The 20,097-nt window shown below is 36.2% G+C and overlaps 1 pseudogene; it reads left to right on the top strand.

Moving 5' to 3' along the window:
- Positions 1-18,877: 18,877 nt before the first annotated feature.
- On the top strand, positions 18,878-19,477 carry LOC138171062 (phosphatidylethanolamine N-methyltransferase pseudogene; annotated as a pseudogene).
- The last annotated feature ends 620 nt before the right edge of the window (positions 19,478-20,097 follow it).

Raw genomic sequence — 20,097 nt, 5'->3', positions numbered from 1 at the left:
TGAAATGAGAAGAACCAGGAAAACCTTGTATACAGTAACGGCAACATTATATAATGATCTACTACGAATAACTCAGCTCTTCTCAGCAATAAAATGATTAAAGACAATTCTGTAGGACTTATGATGACAGGTGCTGTCCGTCTCCAGAGAAAGAACTAGTAGAGGCTGAATGAAGATCAAAGACACATTTTATTTCCTTATTTTTTTCTTTTTGTTTTTTGTCTGTGTTTTTTTCACAGTGTAACTTACATGGAAATGTGTTTTGCATGACAGCACATGTATAGCCTATGTCAAATTGCTTGCTTTCTCAATGATGGAGGAGGAAAATGAAGTGAGGAATTTGGAACTCAAAATTTAGAAAAAAGAATGCCAAAATTATTTTACATGTAATTGGGAAAGTATTAAATAAAATATCTTTCAAAAAAGTAATGTAAAAGATGAAGAATTCCACTTCTTTATGTTCTGCCTTCAAAGGAAAAAAAAGATAATAGGAAGGGAGCAATCCTGATGCCTAACACTGCTAGAGATATATCAGAAGAATTATGGATCTGATCAATTCATATTTAATTATAGTAAGTCCAAAGTCTGATGCTCAATGTCCTATGAAGCATGGGGGAAAAAACAACAACAATCTCTTACATTTCAAGCTTTATGACATACCTTAAGGTAACTAGGGATACTCTTCAAGGAGCAATTATGTTTTGAATGATTATTTCATACTTTTATGATGTAAACTACCTCTTCAGTACAGTCACATGACTTTTTCTACTATGATTTCTGAGGAACATTTCTCTCTCTTGTGTTGAATAGTAGAATGATGAGTTATTATGTCCTACCAATGCCCTATTTTGTTAATGCCAACTTGTCTTTAATTATAAAAAGGGATAATTTAGTCACAAATATAAGTCAATTTTAGGCATAATTTCTTCTAGAAGCAACAATATAAACCAGAAAAATTTCTATGTCGTTAGCTCTCTTTTGCTTCTTATACTCCTTAATTTTAATTTCTAAGTCAGTCAGTAGATAAAGATTTATTAAGGCCAACTATGTTCCTGGTACTTTGCTAAGCACTAGGGATACACACTTATGCCCACCCTCACCCCCACAAACACTCCCCCCCCCCCCCGCTCCTCCTAGACACACACAGAGGATAACAGAAATAATTGGTAATAGAATAAAATAACATACATTTAGAGCTGGAATGGACCTTGGAGGCGTTTTAGTCCAATATCCTCATTTTAAAGATGAGGAACTGGAATCAAGGGAGGCTAATTGACTTGTCCAAAGTCATGTAAAAATAAATTCCAGAAGTAATAAATTAACCTACAACATCTAACATGAAAGCTGCTATTCTTTCCTCTCCCATTTCAATTTTTGTCTACTGACTTACTGCCCACCTTTCTGCTTCTAATAAATACCCCACAAAAATACATCAGTTCAGCAAACTTTAAAGATTAACTAGGTATAATACACTGTGCTGGAGGTTGTAGAATACAAAGTCAAAAAAGAAATGGTCCATTGTAGCTAGGGATGTATATTCAATTAGGAGAAATAAGTGATTACATCTCCATCTTCTCTTGAGTAAGAAAGTAAAAACTCATCTAAATTATAAACACTTTTGTCCTTTTCCATTGATTATTCTTTATTTAATTAAATTTTGTTTATTTTTAGTTTACATCATTTATTTCTGCAAGATTTTGAGTTACAAATTTTGCCCCTGTCTTTCCCCTACCCACTAACCCAAAACAGCTATGCCACTGTATATGACATCCCCCAATCTGCTCCCTCCTATATCCTCTCCAATCCCCCTCCTACTTTCCAGTAGGGCAAGGTAGATCTCTATACTCCAGTGCCCGTATATCTTATTTCCCAGGTGCATGTAAAAAATTAATTATACACAGAAACACACACACACAACATTTGATTTTAAAATTATGGATTCCAGATTCTTTCCTTTCCTCCCTCATAACCCACCCTTACTGGGAAGGTAGGCAATTCAATATATGTTTTACACTTGTAGTTATGCAAAACATTTCCATAGTGGATATATTGTGAAAGACTGATTATATTTCCCTCCATCCTATCCTGCCCCCACTTGTTCTATTCTATACTTTGACCCTGTCCCTTTTCAAAAGTGTGTGTTTCTAACTTCCGTTAACCCCCCAACCTGCCCTCCCTTCCATCATTGCCCCTCTCATTCCCTTCCCCCCAACTTTTCTATAGGGTGAGATACCTTATTTAGTGTGTATCTCATTCCCTCCCTAAGCCAAATTCAATGAGAATAAGGTTGACTCATTCCTTTTTTTTTCCTTTTAGAAGGGCAGTTGGGATTAAGTGACTTGCCCAAAGTGACATGGCTACTGTGTCTAGTGTCTGAGGTCAGATTTGAACTCAGGTCCTCCTGACTCCAGGACTGGTGCTCTATTCACTGCGCCACCTAGCTGCCCCAACTCATTCCCTTTTGCCTTCCTGTTCTTCCCCTCCATTGTAACTGTTTTCCCTTACCTCTTCTATATGAGATAATTTACCCCATTCTGTCTCTCCTCATCTCCTCTCATTATATTCCTCTCTCACCTCTCAATTTCACCTTTTAAGTATCATCACTTCCTATTCAATTCATCCTGTGCCCTCTGTCTAGGTATAAAAATGCACTCATATATGTATTCATACACCCATATACCCTCCTATATAGACATATATATGTATATATACAAATATACATACATATTTATATTCCCTTTTTATATTTATATAAATTTATGTTTTTATATTCCCTTTTATTTATATTTATATTTACATTCCCTTCAACTATTCTCATACTGAGGAAAGTTTCCTAAGTTACAATGATCATTTTTCCATGTAGGAATGTAAATAGTTCAACTTTGGTAAGTTCCTTATGTTTTCTTTTCTCTGTTTACCTTCTCATGCTTCTCTTACTTGTTGTATTTGAATGTCAAATTTTCTATTCAACTCTGATTTTTTCATCAAGAATTCTTGAAACTCCTCTATTTCATGAAATGACCATATTTTCCCCTGAAACATGATACACAGTTCTATTGGGTAGGTGATTCTTGGTTTTAATCCCAGCTCCTTTGACATCTGGAATATCATATTCCAAGACCTTCCATTCCTCAATGTAGAAGCTGCCAGATCCTGGGTTATCCTGATTGTGTTTCCACAATATTCAAATTGTTTCTTCCTGGCTGGTTGTAATATTTTCTCCTTTATCTGGAAATATGGAACCTGGCTATAATATTCCTAGGTGTTTGCTTTTTGGTATCTTTTTCAAGAGGTGATGGTTGGATTCTTTCAATCTCTATTTTGCCCTCTGGTTCTAAAACATCAAGGCAATTTTCCTTGAGAATTTCTTGAAGGATGATTTCTATGTTCTTTTTTTGAACATGGGATTCCAAATTTCAAAACCCTGAAATTGAGAGAGCATGGCATTTAGATTCTGTGTACTTTTCACAACATCTTTCAGTGTTACAGCAATTTATATTTTCAGAGTGGAAAATTGATTTAATCTGGGTGGGTACCTTTGAATGTATTTATAATTATAGGTACCAAGCAGATATGACCACAGGTATCAGACAACTAATGAGTTTAATGGAGCTATTTTAGAGATTTTTCTAGAATAAAACTATATAAGCACACACACACACACACACACACACACACACTGCAATGGAAATGCAAATTTAAAGATCTTCCCTGCCCCTAGGCTAAAGTGCACCTGGAGCCTGGGGTGGGAAGCTTGTTTTTCAGTAGATAGTTTTTGATTGGCCAGTTAGTCAATAAGGTTGTTACATTCTCTGAGCCAGGAGAAGGATATATAAGCTGTGATGTGTGGCTTTGTTTTGGGGCTCACTTTGAGAAGTGTTCTGTGATTTGATCATATGAGACTCTGGGAAGCCGTTGGTTGTTAACAGCTCCCCCCCTCAGGCCCCCCCCCCCCCTTTGAAAAACCCAGATGGTGATTTGGTATGGATGTAATGGTTGGACAGTTTGGAAACTGTCTAGTTGATCTGTTTCTCTGTCTTGATAATTCTGTCTCTATATTCTGAAGTTTGGGGTGCTGACCTTTTTCCCCTGAACTAGGTAAACGATACATATTTGACTGATTAAAGTAAGCTTGTTAACTCACTTTGAGTTGCTTTCCTTTATCAAAGCAGATCCAAGAACCTATGGTGGCAGCCACCCTGGGTTCGCTGGGGTGCTTGCCACTACACACACACACACACACACACACACACACACACATACACATATATATTCATATATGTACATATATATGTATGTGTATATATACAACCACACAAACACAAATTCATTTATTTATGAAGGAAATTCTTCCTAAAGTTCATGTTGAATATAGATGCCATCATTAAACAACATTGGTTATATAATCAAAGCTTTCTATATATTCTGTATAAAAATAGAGCTATTATAATTAATGATTTTTTACTAGCTAAAAAAAGAAATAACATTAATATAGTGAATAATACACAAAACTAGAAACCAGAAGACTTACTTTTAAGTTTCAGCTTGAGACCAAAAAATGTGTGACCTTGGAAAAGTCATTTAACACCTTAGTCTTGGTTTCAAAATATGAAATTATAACATTTCTGAAATTCATGTAGCAAAAATATTTGGAACCATTTTTTTCTGATCATATTTTTTCAGAACTCTATGAATATACATTATTTTTTTCCCTACCTGATTTTCTCTGTCTCTTACTCAAACACACATGCTAACAAACAGAGAGATTCAAGGAAAAGAATGAGGAAATTGCATAGGTAATTAAAACAAGGCATTGGGTGGTCCTTAAGGGGTAGAAGTTGCAGTGGGGGTGTTGCACAGAATGTCTCTTTGACTTTGAGACAAAGCATATAGAATTTTTAATTGGGTCATTGACCTAGGGTGGTGAGCCAGAAATTACATATCATAGGGCCCAAATGCTTTGAAATCTAGACTCCAAGGAAACCTCAGAGAGAAAGAAGTCAAAAAGTGAGTGATAGGGAGAAAAATAAAAAAAAAAAAAATGAATTACCAAAGATTTTAGGAAAAAAAAAAGTAAAGCTCCAGAACACAAACCTGTAAATTTACAGAAAAAATTCATTAAGTACTGGGGGAAAAAAAGTAGGGCCTCCACAGCTAATAAAAGAGTTCAAGCATCTATTAATAAATACTGTAAAACAAAGAAAATGACCCAATACTTGACAAGATAAAACATTGTGAAATTTGAAGAGAATACAGCAACACAACACGTTTTCCTTAAGTAATTCAAAAGAGAAGTTAGAATACTAAGAATAAACTTCATGGCAAACACAGGCAAAGTATTAGATAGAATAGAAAACAACACCTGGAATTTGCAATGGCCAAAGAAACAAAATAAAGATCAATACAATGGGAATGGAAATACAGTGAATTAAAAGATCATATAGAAGAAAGGATACCAAAATCAATCCCATAAAAAGAAGTTTTGCTCATTTCTAAAAGTAAAACATACTGATCTTGAATCCCTTTTGCATAAAGACAAAGGCTAAAGACAAGACTATATATATATATATATATAATCCTTTATTTACTTTGAGTTTACAATATTCAATTCCATAATCCCTCAAGTTCCAATTTTTCTCCCATTCTCTCTTCCCCCTCCTCCCCACAGTGCCATGTAATCAAATATAGGTTCCACAAATACCTTCCCATTAAACATTAGCAAAGATGTAAAGAAGAGTGTATCAACAATGTAGTATTCACAATGCATAGATTAACTATCAATATGCTGATATGCTTATAAATCACAAAATGTAACAGGCTCTCTACATGGGGGACATAGCTACAATATTTATTCAAATACCAGAAAACTGAGTCCCAAAACCAGAAAGTCAAAACCATTATAGTAGCCATGGATTTGGCACACATAGTTAATGCAATAAACACCCACATTCTCAAGCCTTCAAAACACAACAGGCTACCTCAGGCAAAGATCCTCCTTTTCTCACTAGTGATAACTGCTCAGCCTTCATGCAGCTCACTCCCAGCAGTTACGGTCCCCTGTTGTTCCTGTCCCAGGCAGTCCTCAGCAGGAGTCATTAGCAGAAATTCTGACTGGCTCAAAAAAAAAGGAGTTCTTGCCATTGCCACTCCTAGTCACTGTGCTGGCTCCAGCCAGGCGCCTACTGGACTCTGTCCTTCCTGCCCCACCCCTTCCTGCTACTTCAGCAAGTTCAAAGGACATGGAAGATCTTCAAATTCCATTACCTTAACAAAGAGTTATAACCAATGGAGTAAACAAGAAATAAGGAACAAAACAAAAGGATAAACAAAAGAGAGACTGCAAGTCGTGGGCTTCAATCTGCATTCAGATGCTGTAGTTCTTTCTCAGGATATTGCTGAGAAGAGTGAGTCTATCAAAGTCAGTCATCACAAATATGATGTGTCTATAATTGTGTACAAAGTTCTCCTGGTTCTGATCTCCTAACTCAGCATCAGTTTATATATATATATATATATGTCTTTCCAAGTTATTATGAAGTCTTTCTGTTCCTCATTTCTTCTTCTTATTATATTTCTTATTATTATAGTATTCCATTACATGCACATACCACAAATTGTTTAGCCATTCCCCAATTGATGGGCATCCCCTTGGTTTAAGACAAAAATATTTTAACACCACAATTAAGGGGGAATAATAGAAAAGCACTGTCTGTATCTCTGAACACAGGAAATGAAACTCCAATGAAAGAATTACACAGATTGCCTTCAAGGAAAAAAAAAAAGACTGTAAACTCAAAGACACATAATGGTTAAATTTAACAATTCAATTCAGAAACAACAAGTTCTGAAAGTGATTAGTAGAAAAACTTTTAAATAAAGACATTTGATTCCACACTACCTAGAAAGCACAGTAAGAAATGGAATGCTATGGTCTGAAGAATAATGCAGCTCAGAAGGTAGCCCAGGGTGACCTACCCTGAAAAAATGAACTTGCTTATATGTGAATAAGATAGAATTAACCCATTTCTTTGTGTAAATTTAGAAAGAAGTTTCTTACTGTTTTCTGTGTTGCTTTTGCCATTATTGTCTACTGCATTTATTCATTCCTCCTACATTTCTCTTCTTTGAGGTGTTCAATAAGCAAACACAAGTTCATTTCTGGTTTTATTTTAAAAATATGTCAGACTCCGCTTTATTATTGAATATCTATATTTTAGGAAAATAAATCAATATAATTAATCATATTAAAGCCAAGACATTTAAAACAATGTGATCACCTCAATAAATTTAGGAAAAAGTACTTGAAAAAGTAAGACATGATTTTATGCAAAAAACTCTTCATAGTAACAGCATATAGGATATTTTACTATAATTAAAATCATCTATCTAAAACCCACAACAAGCATCATATGCAATGAGAATAACCCTAAATTATTTTTCTAACAAATCGAGTGAAGCAGATATGTCCACTCTCTCCATTATGACTTAATAAAATTCTGGAAATAGTAGCAACAATGCGACAGGAGAGGAAAAAAAATAAAGGAACAAAAACAGGTAAAAAGGAAATAAAACTTTAACTTGTTTGCTGACAATATAATAGTTTACTTGGAAAATCCTAAGGAATCAACAAAGTTGCTAAATGAGACAATAATTTCAGAAAAGTTTCATGTTATAGAATAAATCTTCAAAAATAAACACCATTTGTATGTAATACTACTATAACCTAGTGTTATAAATGAAAATATGTGTGCTCTGTCTAGGGAATAACCATGCTTTTTGGGAAACCAGGAAATTTCATGATCTTTATTTTATATTTATTAATGAATAAATGGGCAACCTCCCAAAAAAAGACTACAAAGGATCAGACAAAGGCAAGCCCTTTTTATGTGTGTTTCATTTGACTTTCCCACCATTCCTCCCTTCAGAGCTAGGATCAGCTCCTGCTCTTGTGGATTACAACTCTCCCCACCTGCCCATTAAGCATGCATGTTAATGAAAAGTTGGTGACCATTCCCCAACTGGTATGAGCCAGCCTAGTTCAGGCACCTCTTTCCTGAATGTCCAGTGCAGGATCTCTTTTGAAACATACATTGTTCCTATAAAATATTTGGAAACCAAACTGCTAGCATTTCTTACACTAGAAAGTGCTAATAGAAAGGAAAATCCCAATGCAAATAACAACATTAAAAAACATATCTAGGTTTCAACACAAACATACACACACACACACACCAAAAAAAAACAAAAACAAACTTTTGTAGATTAAATTGCAAGCAGCTCCTCAAACTTAAATCATGGGAGGGATATTTAATGCATATAGGTAGACTGTGCTGATATAATAAAAAGGATAAAACTCTCCAAATTAATTGGCAAATTTAATGCTATACCAATAAAATTAGTAAGGGAATATTTTACATAATTTGCTTAATATAATAACAAAACTCATTAAAAAACAACAGTATCTGCAATATTGAGAGAAATGATGAAAAGAAGTAGAGATGAAGGAGGGTTAGCACTTGTAGACCTCAAACTATACTATAAAATGGCAGTCATCAAAACTATCTGCTATTAATGAAGAGAGAGAGTTTGAGAGAGAGAGACAGAGAGAGAGAGACAGAGACAGAGAGAGACAGAGACACACAGAGAGAGAGAGAGAGAGAGAGAGAGAGAGAGAGAGAGAGAGAGAGATCAATGGAACAGAGTACAAAATTGAGAATCAGAAATGGTAGGACATAGTAACTCAACATTTCATAAAGTAGAAAATTTAAATTAACAATGGAAAAAACTCGTTATTGAATAACAATTAAAGGTAAAAACTGTCTGGCATAAATCAGGTGTAGATCAACAATTTAGAACATATTCCACAATAAATTCCAAATGGATACACAACCTTAATATAAAGGGGCATAGTATATGAAAAAATTAAAAGGGTAACAGTTTATATGCCTCTCAGAGATTTGAGTAGGACATATATTATTAACTATACAAAAATTGAGGCAATTACAAAACATAACAGATAATTTGATTACCTAAAATTCAAAAGTTTCTGAACAGAACATATATATGAAATGCATCTAGAATACAAAGGGAAGTGCTCAAATGGGGGGAAAATCTTTATATTACATTTCTGCAATAAGGATTTGATATACAAATATATACATATATATATATATATATAAACTACACACACATACCCATTTATGCATGTATGTGTTAACACATGTTGTGTGTATGTGTGTGCATGTGTGTATGTATGCATGCAATATCAATTTTCCATTAGGTAAGCTCAAAAGTTATGAATAGAGCTCTCAAAGGAAGTATTGGAAAGTATTCTCAATCACATGAAAAAATGCTTAACATAATTAATAACAAGATGAATGTTAATCAAAACAATTTTAAGTTTTCTTGTCAAATCCAGAAATTGTCAAAAATGAAAAGAAACAAGAGTCAATGTTGGAGAGGTTGTGGAATGATAGACATATGTATACATAGTTGATGGAGCACAGTTGATGGATACAACCATTTTGTAAACCACATAGGAATTATACAAACAAGGTGACTAATATATCCATAACCTTTGAAACAGAAACTCTCTTATTGGCTCCATGCCTCAAAGAATCAACTGATAAGAAGAAAGTCACCATATATTACAAAATATCAATATCAGAACTTTTGTGATAGAAATTTCAATCAAAATGGCTCCTCATTAATTATGGAATGGATAAACAAATTGTGGTTTATGAATGTAATAGAATATTGTGCTATAAAAATTATGTATGTGATGCATATAGAGACGCATGGAGAAATCCATATGAACTTGTGCAAAATGACCTACCCTTTTTATTTTTTTGTCTTTATTAATTTTTTTTTATTTTTAGTTTAAAAGATTCATTTCCACAATTCCTTGAGTTGCAAATTTTCTCTCCGTCCCCCCTACACCGCCCCATGGTGGTATATAATCAAGACCTACCCTTTATAAAAGTCAGAGGTCCACAGATGTTACACATTTAACACTTTTTTCAGATTTTTTCCAATTTATTGCAATGTTGTACTGATATTTTTTCCACTCAAAAATGAAAATATATTTTGTTATATGGGCTGATGATCTGGAAGGGGAATGGGGAAAGATCCCTTAAATAATTATGGTAATGTAAGAAAGAAAATATCAATTCAAAAATTATTTCAAAATAAAATAGGAGTGTAAAATGTCTAGCTCAATTAGAAGAAACAATTAATGCCCATGGCAGCTGTCATACAAGATATTTCCTGTGACATACTATCTTCTGTCAGGACAATACAGAAGGGCAACTAGGGAATATGGTCCTATAGATTTTGAAAACAATAAATAGATTTTCTCTCCACTAATGAAACTGATTTTCCTGTGATTGGGTGGATGACAAATTTACTCAAAATATTTATAAATTTCACCACAAAAATTGTCACATTCATAGAATAGAACAGAAATGGAAAATTCTTAATCTGAAATGTATTGTGGATGTTCCACTTAGAATTAATGGAAATATTTCGTTAGGCCTAAAGACTTCTCTTTTATTACATTTATCTCATCCTTCATACCTCTGAATTTCAGTAAAACAGCATGCATTAGTTTCCATCTATAATTCCATCTGTAATTCTCCATATATTTGCATGTATAGTCAAATTGTATTTTTATATTTTGTTTTCAATCAAAATCAGTGATTAATTGAAACTAAAAACATTAGTAGAAGCATTCATTTTTAAGAATATGATTTTCACAATATATAATCCTTATATTATCATGTTTTCCATGTCTGAACCATAAGGTGGTGCATGTTTCTTATATGATGTATATTAATATATAATGTATATAAAAGAAGAGGAATTTTTAAATCCTTGAACAAGCTGAAGAAAACATTAAAATATATGTTTGGAAAAATAACAATTCCCATTTACATGTGACAATTCTGAGAAATGGGAAATGACAGCTGTTGACTTCGTTTTATAAATGTGCAAACAAGTGGTCAGAGTACTTAAGTGACTTATGCAGTGACACAGAGCTCATAAGTACTATGACTAAAAATTGAACCCCTGCCTTATGGCTACAAATATAATACACTTTCTACTATATCATTTTACTCAGACCTCTTTCTTTTTGAAAATGGTATCATGGTAAAATGCAGCATAAAGAATGACAAACTATTCAACAATTGTTGTGCTTTTGTGTTCTCCATCAAGTAAAAATGTCTTCAAGCTGGAAATGTGGAACAAACAATGCAAAAAGCAAATTTCTATCTAGATTGATAAGAGGATGGTAAGAAAGAACATATTGTTTTTATATGATTTACAGTCTCCTGACTTGGAAAATAAAGCATTTCCTATCTTCCAAGCTCTGCTGCATCAGCACTGCTGAGGGCCCAATTACCTAGTACTTATCTTCTCTACATATTTATTCCTGACCTGGATCTTCTTCTTGGTTGTGCTTGCTGAAGTGCTTAGTTCTGGGTAACACATTGTAGGAAGGATATTGACAAGCTGGAGAGCAGTATGATGTCCTGGAAAAGAAAATTAAGAAGAAAATTGGAAGCATAGGTAGTGTTTTTTTTTCACTGCTGCTGATCCAAGGCAAGCACTTTAAAGGAGAAAGTTATATCTCAGAAGTGAAAAACCAACTAAGAAGAGGATGTTTCAGGAATGGTTTGATATTCTAGAATAAGGTTTAAAATAGAGGGATAACAAGTTCTTGATCACTAATGGACTGTAAGAATATATTTTCTGTAGTATTGCAAAATCTAAACAAGTGTTTCAAACCTGAAAAGAAAAAAGGAGAGAGAAAATGGCCTTTGAATGAAGGTACTTAGTAAATTTGTTGTTGGTAATGATAATCATTAAATAATCATATAGACTGCCTTGCTTTGATTAAAAAATACCTTTTCCTGTGTCATCAACTCCAGAGACCAGATAAGGCTAGAAGTGGGATTTCCCCTTATCTTGGGACATATTATATAAGGGAGGAAAACAGATATCATGACATGACAAATTCCAACGGACCCTCTTTTGTCCATTGTCTTTTCAATTTGTATTTGTCATCAATAAACTTCCTTTCTCATGATATAGATAGTAACATATAGCAATCATAAATTTGATTGGCACAGCCACCCAGAATTGGCATGGTTTTAAAATATATTTAAATCTTCGGATTCCTTTGTTCAGGCAGTTAAATCTTAGATTCTAACTCCTTTTACAAGTTCAGTAGTTTTAAGGGAATAAAATGAAATAATTGTATATCTATATTTTGTCTCCTTTAACCAAACTTTTCAGGTTCACAGTGAGAACAGATAGCAGAGGAACTATGTTGTAATGTAATGCCAAGGAAAGGCAACTTCCCAAGGTTCAAAATACCAGCATAGGTGCTCTCCATTTTATTCAGTGACAAACCAAGAACAGAGAAGGTCAAAACATGACATCATTCAAAATACAGCATTTACTAAATGTGATTAAATAATCTCCAACTACTACCCCACCCCAGGACCTTCCATTCATTCAATCAATTACAAAGTCCCTGTTCTAAATACTACTCCACCTCTAGACTGTGCCTTCATTTAATCCACCACAAAGCCGCTCTTCTCAAATGGAGATTAGTTTCCAATCTAAGTAAAGTACATTCATTTGTTCAACCATAGAACACAAAAAGGTCAAAAGTTCCCCACCCCTGGATCACAATTGAATCTACCCAGAGTTACATCAAGTTTAGGCACAGCGCTTAATACCCAAATGGAGGTCTTTTCTTCATCTTGACAAGAGGCAAGTTCTCAGCAATCTTAGTTCCTGGGGAGACAAGGCTTAGCAAGGCCACAAGATACATTGCCAGTCTCTTCATCAATTCATCCTCTGTCTGCAGAACAGTCCTAGAACCCCTGAAAACATTAGCAAAACCCTCTCCCAGGATTTCTGTAAACATACAACAAGAAAATCCTTCTTCAGGGCTTCTGAACCAACGGAAAGGTTCCCAGACCCCTGCAACAACAGCACTGCCCTTAACCAGTGGACAGCATTCACTCTCTGTCTGCAGGACAGTCTCAGGAGCTCTTAGCCAACAGCCAGGTTCCAGGACTTCTTCAACAGGACTGTCTTTCACCAGTGGACAAATCTGGCAAAACAACATCAAAACAGACAGACAAAGTACCAGCAAAATAGCCATGTCTCCTCAGTCCTTGGCAGCTCCAGGGGCAGGTCTCAAAAGTCCAGGGCGATTCAAAGTGGCCCTCCACAATCCTCTCAGTCTCTCTCTCTGCCTCCATGAGGGTGCTGCTTCCAAAAAGTTCTTCTGCCTCTCTCTTGTCTCTCCAAATCTAAGTCACCAGCTCCTCCCATTTCAGGACTCTCTTTTCACATCAACAAGTCCATCCCACAGGTGGGATTAACAAGCTCTGGGTTTTAACACAATCAATTTGAAAACCAAGCCAATACAGGGGAATCTTTATATTCTATTACTATCACATATGTTTAGACTATCAGTTCTCCTAGTTGAACATAACCATTTTGGCTTTACATAAGAATTATTTGCATTAATATTAGAGCCATTATAGTGATTAAAAATAAACATCTTACCTTGCTGCACATAGTAGCTTTTTGGTTTCACTAAATCCAACAAATATTTTAAGTACCTACTCTCTTCCTGTAAGTGACCTAGACACTGAGGACTTGTTTTCTTTGTGAAAAACAGTAAAATAGTCCCTGCTCTCAAGAGCTCACAGTAAAACAAGAACTCTGTTTTAAGACATGGACAACAAAAGGCAGAGGAAATGCATCAGCATTAAGTAAGAATCAGGACAGGGCAGAAGACGAATTGGGGCATTTGGTGGTACAGTGAGTAGTAGAGCACTGGCCCTGGAGTCAGGAGGACCTGAGTTCAAATGTGACCTCAGACACTTGACACTTACTAGCTGTGTTACCTTGGGCAAGGCACTTAACCCCAATTACCTTCCCTTCCCTTCCCCCTCCAAAAATAACAATGAGGTGAATTTGGGGGGTCATTTATTGAAAATGCAGATTTGGGAGATGTAGTATCTTGTGCAAGTTAAAACAAGGAGGCCAGTGTTCCTGGTTCTGAGTATGTGAATGTAAGTAAAATGTAAAAAGATTAAAAAGTTAGGAAAGGGGAAAGTTATTAACAGCACTGAACACCAAAATGATGATTTTTAAACTTGCTCCTTTAACTGATAAGGAGCCAACAGAGTTTACTGAATACATAAGTGAAATGGTCAGACCTTGATCTAGGAAGATCATTTGACAGCTGAATGGAGGAAAACTGAAGTACAAAGAAACTTGAGGTATGATACCACCCACCAGTCTATTCTAATAGTTCAGGAATAAAGTGATCAAGGACTGCATCAGGGTGATAGTAGTGACAGAAGAGAGAACAGGGTGTATATGGAAAGGTGGAAGCAATAGGACTTGACATGTGATTGAATATGGAGAGATGAAAGAATGCAAATAGTTGAGAATGACACTTAGATTTGCCCTCCTGAGTGAGTGGGAGGGTGGTGTTTCTCTTAATATAATCAAGAAGTTGGAAAGATGAGAAGAGAAAGGGAATATTGGGTGAAGATAGTGATTTCCCTTTTGGACATGTAGATTTGAAAATATTTCTGGAAGATCTGATTTTAGAATGTCCAGTAAGATATTGGAGATGTGAGAATCCAGGTCAACAGAGAGTTGAGAACTGGATAAAGTGATTAGAAAATGATCTGCCGTGATAATAATTGAATCTATGAGATTTGATAAGATGACCATATTAAATGTCATAAAGAGAGAAGAGAAGAGGATTCAAGATAGAGATTTTGGGATATATACACAGTGCACATGGCCTGGATGAATTTCCAGTAAAGGAGAATGAAAAGAATTAGACACATTGGAGAAGAAACTGAAGAGAAGAGGGCCCTGAAAGAGAAAAGAGAGTATGAGTAAGAAGAGGATAATCAACAATGTCAAAGGCTGATGAAATAGAAAGAAATATAAGATATGAGGAAATATATTAAATTTTCCAATTAGGAGATCATTGGTAACATTGGAGAGAACAGCATCAATTGAATGATGAGGTTGGAAGCCAGCTTGTAGAGAAAAGAGAGTGAGGATGGAAAAAGTAGAAGGACTGATTATAAATGTCTTTCTTGAAGAATTTAGTCACAAAATAAGATAGAAGTGTGGGATGACAGCCAGAAGTGATAGAAAGATCAAATTCAAATGGGGGGCCTGACAGAAACATAGGCATATTTTTGGTGATAAAAAAGAAATCAGTGGACAAGGAGATATTGAATATTAGTGAGATAGTAGGTGTTCTAAAGGGGCTAAACTGCTGAAGACAATGGATAGAATCAATTGTTTGGTGGAATGGGATTACTTCTATACATACACAGATTTGCCTTGAGAAAGAGAAGTGCTCTCTCTCATATGAGACAAAAGAGGAGAATCAGTAATGGTGGAAAGAATTAGAGAAGCTTTTGGAAAAAGCCCTCAGTTTTTTTCTTTGAAATATGATGTAAGGTAGTCAAGATGATGGAATAGAAACAGAACATCCATGTGGCTCTGGCTCCCACCACCTCCAATTCATGTAAAGGGGGACTCTAAACAAACTTTGGAGGTACAGAACCTACAAAATGACACAGAGAAGCTAAACTCCCACTGAGGAAATCCTGGAAATCTGCCATCACAGTAATATGGGAGTCAAGCCCAGCCCCACACTGAAGTTTTAGCCCCAGGGCGGGCCTGAGAAGCCCAAGAATGGAGTGACTCCAGATCACCAGCAGCTGTGGTGCTCCAGAATTATCAACACACAGATGCTAAGGACAAAGTGAGAAGTCAGTGCAGTGTGGACTTTGGGACCCAGTAGTTGGAATTATATCAGCTTTTGCTCCTGGGTGAGAAGGCACTGAGGGCTGCAGTGCAGCTGGGTGCAACATGGCAGCTTTGGCTCCTGGCCTGCAGAGTGTAGGGGGAACAAGCGACCAGTCAGAGGGGTAATCACTCTTCCTTTACCTTCTTGGATATGGATTGCAGTCTAGGGTGGAGGTTCTGGGGTGTGTGACCAGCTTGCCAGAGCATGTGGAAGCTTCATAGAGGGCACCCAACTAATACTTCCAGGAGCTAAGAAAACCCCAGCATTTGTAAACAAGCTCCCCTGTCTGGTGGCAGAGTCCAACTGTGGCAAAAAGCCCCAAAGTCAAGTAATTGAGTGGCAAAATGACCAGCCAAAGGAAGCAAACCAAGAAAAGCAATCCAACATTAGACTCCTATTTTGGGGACAAAAAGGATCAAATCAAGGAACAGGAGGAAGACATTGAAGTCAGAAATTCTGCACCAAAAGTTTCCAAGAAAAATATGAGCTGGTTACAGGCCATAGAGGACCTTAAGAAGCAGATAAGAGACATGGAGGAAAAAATGGGAAGAGAAATGAGAACAATGCAAGAAAATTATGAAATGAGCGTCAACAGTCTGACTGAGGAAACAGTCTGACTGAGGAAAATGAGACCTTAAAAAACAGACAAACTCAAATGTCAAAAGAGGCTCAAAAAAGGTAATGAGGAGAAGGATGTCTTAAAAAGCAAAATTTGCCAGATGGAAAAAGAATCTCAAAAGCTCACTGAGGAGAATCATTCCTTCAGTAGATAGGATCAAATGGAAGCTAATGACTTTATAAGAAATCAAGATGCTGTTAAAGAGATCCAAACAAATGAAAGAATAGAAGGCAATGTGAAATATCTCATTTGAAAAACCACTGACCTGGAAAATAGATTGAGGAGAGATAATTAAAAAATTATTGGACTACCTGAAAACCATGATCAAAGAATGAACCTAGGAATAATCCTCCAAGAAATTCTCAAGGAAAACTGCTCTGATGTTTTGGAACCAGACGGCAAAATAGAGATTGAAAAATCTACCAATCACCTCCTGAAAAAGATTAAGAAAAAAAAAAAACTCCTAGGAACATTATAGCCAGTTTCTGAAATTCACACATCAAGGAGAGAATATTACAAGCAGCCAGGAAGAAACAATTTGAATATTGTGGAAACACAATCAGGATAACTCAGGATCTGGCAGCTTCTACACTGAGGGAATGAAGGGCTTGGAATATGATGTTCCAGAGGTCAAAAGAGCTGCGATTAAAAGCAAGTATCACCTACCCAGCAAAACTGAGTATCATGTTTCAGGGGAAAATATGGTCATTCAGTGGAATAGAGGATTTTCAAGCATTCTTGATGAAAAACCAGAGTTGAATAGAAAATTTGATATTCAGATAGAAGAAGCAAGGGAAGTATGAGAAGCTAAACAGGGAAAAAAAATAAGAAAATTATCAAAGTTGAGTTATTTACCTTCCTGCATGGAAAAATAATAATTGCAACTGATGAAACTTTTCTCAGTATGAAAATTGTTGAAGGGAATATATATATATTGGAGGGTATACAGACCTATGAATAATATCTGAATGTGTGTACATATATTTACAGGTATACATAGATAAATGGCACAGGACCAATTTAATAGGAAGGGATGATACTTAAAAGACAAAATTAAGAGGTGAGAGAGGAATATAGTGAGAGGAGATGGGGAGAGACAAAATGAGGTAAACTATTTCATATAGAAGAGGGAAGGGAAAATGGCTACAATGGAGGGGAAGAATAGGAAGTCAAAAGGGAATGGGTCAACCTTATTCTCGTTGAATTTGGCTGGGGGAGGGAATGACATACACACTAAATTGGGTATCTACAATAGAGTAGGGGGGAAGAGGATGAGAGGGGCAATGATGAAAGGGAGGTCAGGCTAGGGGGGAGGGAAGTTGTAATCACCCTCTTTTGAAAAGGGACAGAATCAAAGTAGAGACTAGAACAAGTTGGAGGTGGGATAGGAGGGAGAGAAATATAGTCAGTCTTTTACAATATACCTAGTATGGTAATATTTTGAATTAGCTACACATGTACAACCTATACTGAATTGCTTATCTCTCCATTAAGGGTGGGTGACAAAGGAGGATGTGAATGAATCTGGAATTCAAAGTTTTAAAATCAAATGTTTAAATATATACTATTATTAATACTATTTTACATGTAATTGGGAAATGTTATACAGGTACTGGGGCATAGAGATCCACCAGGCGCTACTGGAAAAGTCAAAAGGGGTATGGGAGAATATGTGGGAGAGATAAGATTGGATGAGGGATATCCTGTGGGACTGCTATTTTGGGGTGATGGGTAGGGGAAAAATGGGGAGAAAATTTGTAACAAAAAATCTGGCGGAACTGCATGACATAAATCAGAAGTATTAAAGCATTTGAAAAAAAAAAGAAATATGATGCAAGGTTCTCAGCTAAGAGGGTTGGGAGAAAGGGAGTTATGATAGGTTTGAAGAAGGATGAAAATGTTATGGAAAAGCTACTGAGGTTCCTGGGTGAGTGATTTGGTTGGGGAGGCAGAAAAAGCATTACCTTGCTATACAGAGAAACCTAATGAGATTATGTTATTAAAATTTGTTGTGGATTTAGCATTGTTTCATGATTTTCTCCAACTTCACTGAATAGCACTTGAGTCAGAATGAAAACATCAGAGCATAGGTGTAATCTAAGGTTTAGATTTTGTATGACTTGATTAACAATAGGCTAAGGAGGTAAAACCTTTGAGAAAAAAAAGCGTAAATATTGAGCTTAACTCATTTACAAGTGGGTCAGAAGAGAGATGAGAGAAAAGTATAGCTAGTGCAGGATTCCTTATCTGGGCAAGAACTGAGGCTAAGTGGAGTCTCCAGCATGGTTTTCAGTATACAAATTAATAGCTAGGTATATAATAGAAGTAGAAAGCCATCCCATCACTGGCAGAGGAGAGGGACGACAGGTCAGTAACCCCAGGCAGAACTTTCCGTTATGACCCGGATTTTTGACTACGTTGGTGTCACAGATTTCAGTTTTCTGGCTGCTTTCCTCTGCATCATTTTCAATCCCCTTTTCTGGAACTTGGTTGCAAGATGGGAGTACAAAATATGCCAGCTGAGCCTGGCCTTTGGGTCTCCCTATCTCACATGTTACTGTCTGGGCATAATTGTCCTGCTCCTGAACTTCCTCAAGTCTCACTGATTTACCCAGGCCATGTTGAGCCAGCCGAAGACGGAAGGGTTGGACTGCATCCTATGCCTCATCATCCTGGGAGTTGGCATCATGTTTGTTCTCTCCAACTTCTATACCCTTGGATTCATTGGGACATATCTAGGTGATTACTTTGGAATCTTGGAGGAAGCAAGAGTGACAGCATTTCCATTTAATGTCTTGAACAATCACATGTACTGGGGGAGCACAGCCAACTACCTGGGGTGGTCAATCATGAATGCCAGCCCGACAGGCCTCCTGCTAACAGTCATTGTGGCCCTCAACTATACAGTTGCCATCATGTATGAAGAGCCTTTCACTGAGCAGATCTATTGGCAAAAATTTCCAAAGTCAAAGAAGAATAAATAAATGCTGACAGGATTTGTGTTGGAGAATGGGTGGTAGAAGGAGTCAGGCCAACTGCATTGCTGGAAGCCAAGCTCTGTCCCCCACTTCATGTGTTGGATAGTTTCAAGTGAAATGCTTGGTGACCACTTGGGTACTCAATTCCAGCCCCTCCCCACCCCCAGGGACTTGGAGTGGTAAAATAAGGTGACTTTTGAAACTGCCTCCTGGGGAATGGGGGGGGGGGCAATCCATCACTGGGTATGTGCCCTCACCCACCCCAAACTTCCCAATTAAATAATGAAAGCGAACCTAATTCATAAAAAAATAGAAGTAGAAAAATATTCTAATATTCAGGCAGAGAGGAAGTTGGAATCAGGGAGACCAAAGTCAGGAAAAATTGGTCAGATATATCTCTTATAAACCCTGTTTTTCAGTTGAAGAACCCTGACTTATGAAGAATCATGGAAAATGCAAAGGAAACAATAGTCAAGTGTACCAAATTTTAAGGACTTGGAAAAGAGAAAATTTCAGAATAAGTACTGAAATGAATCTGACATGAATTCTATACAAAATTGTGCAATGGCTTATTAAACTAGTGGTTAAAGTTAGGTCAAATTATCTGCAAATAATTCAATTGAATT

Source organism: Petaurus breviceps, unplaced genomic scaffold (assembly GCF_028583685.1).
Source record: "Petaurus breviceps papuanus isolate PSGF00001 unplaced genomic scaffold, PetGlider_PUasm1.0 41, whole genome shotgun sequence".
Lineage (NCBI taxonomy): Eukaryota > Metazoa > Chordata > Mammalia > Diprotodontia > Petauridae > Petaurus > Petaurus breviceps.
Note: the sequence above shows the minus strand (reverse complement) of the source record. Positions and strands in the feature narration are given on the sequence as shown.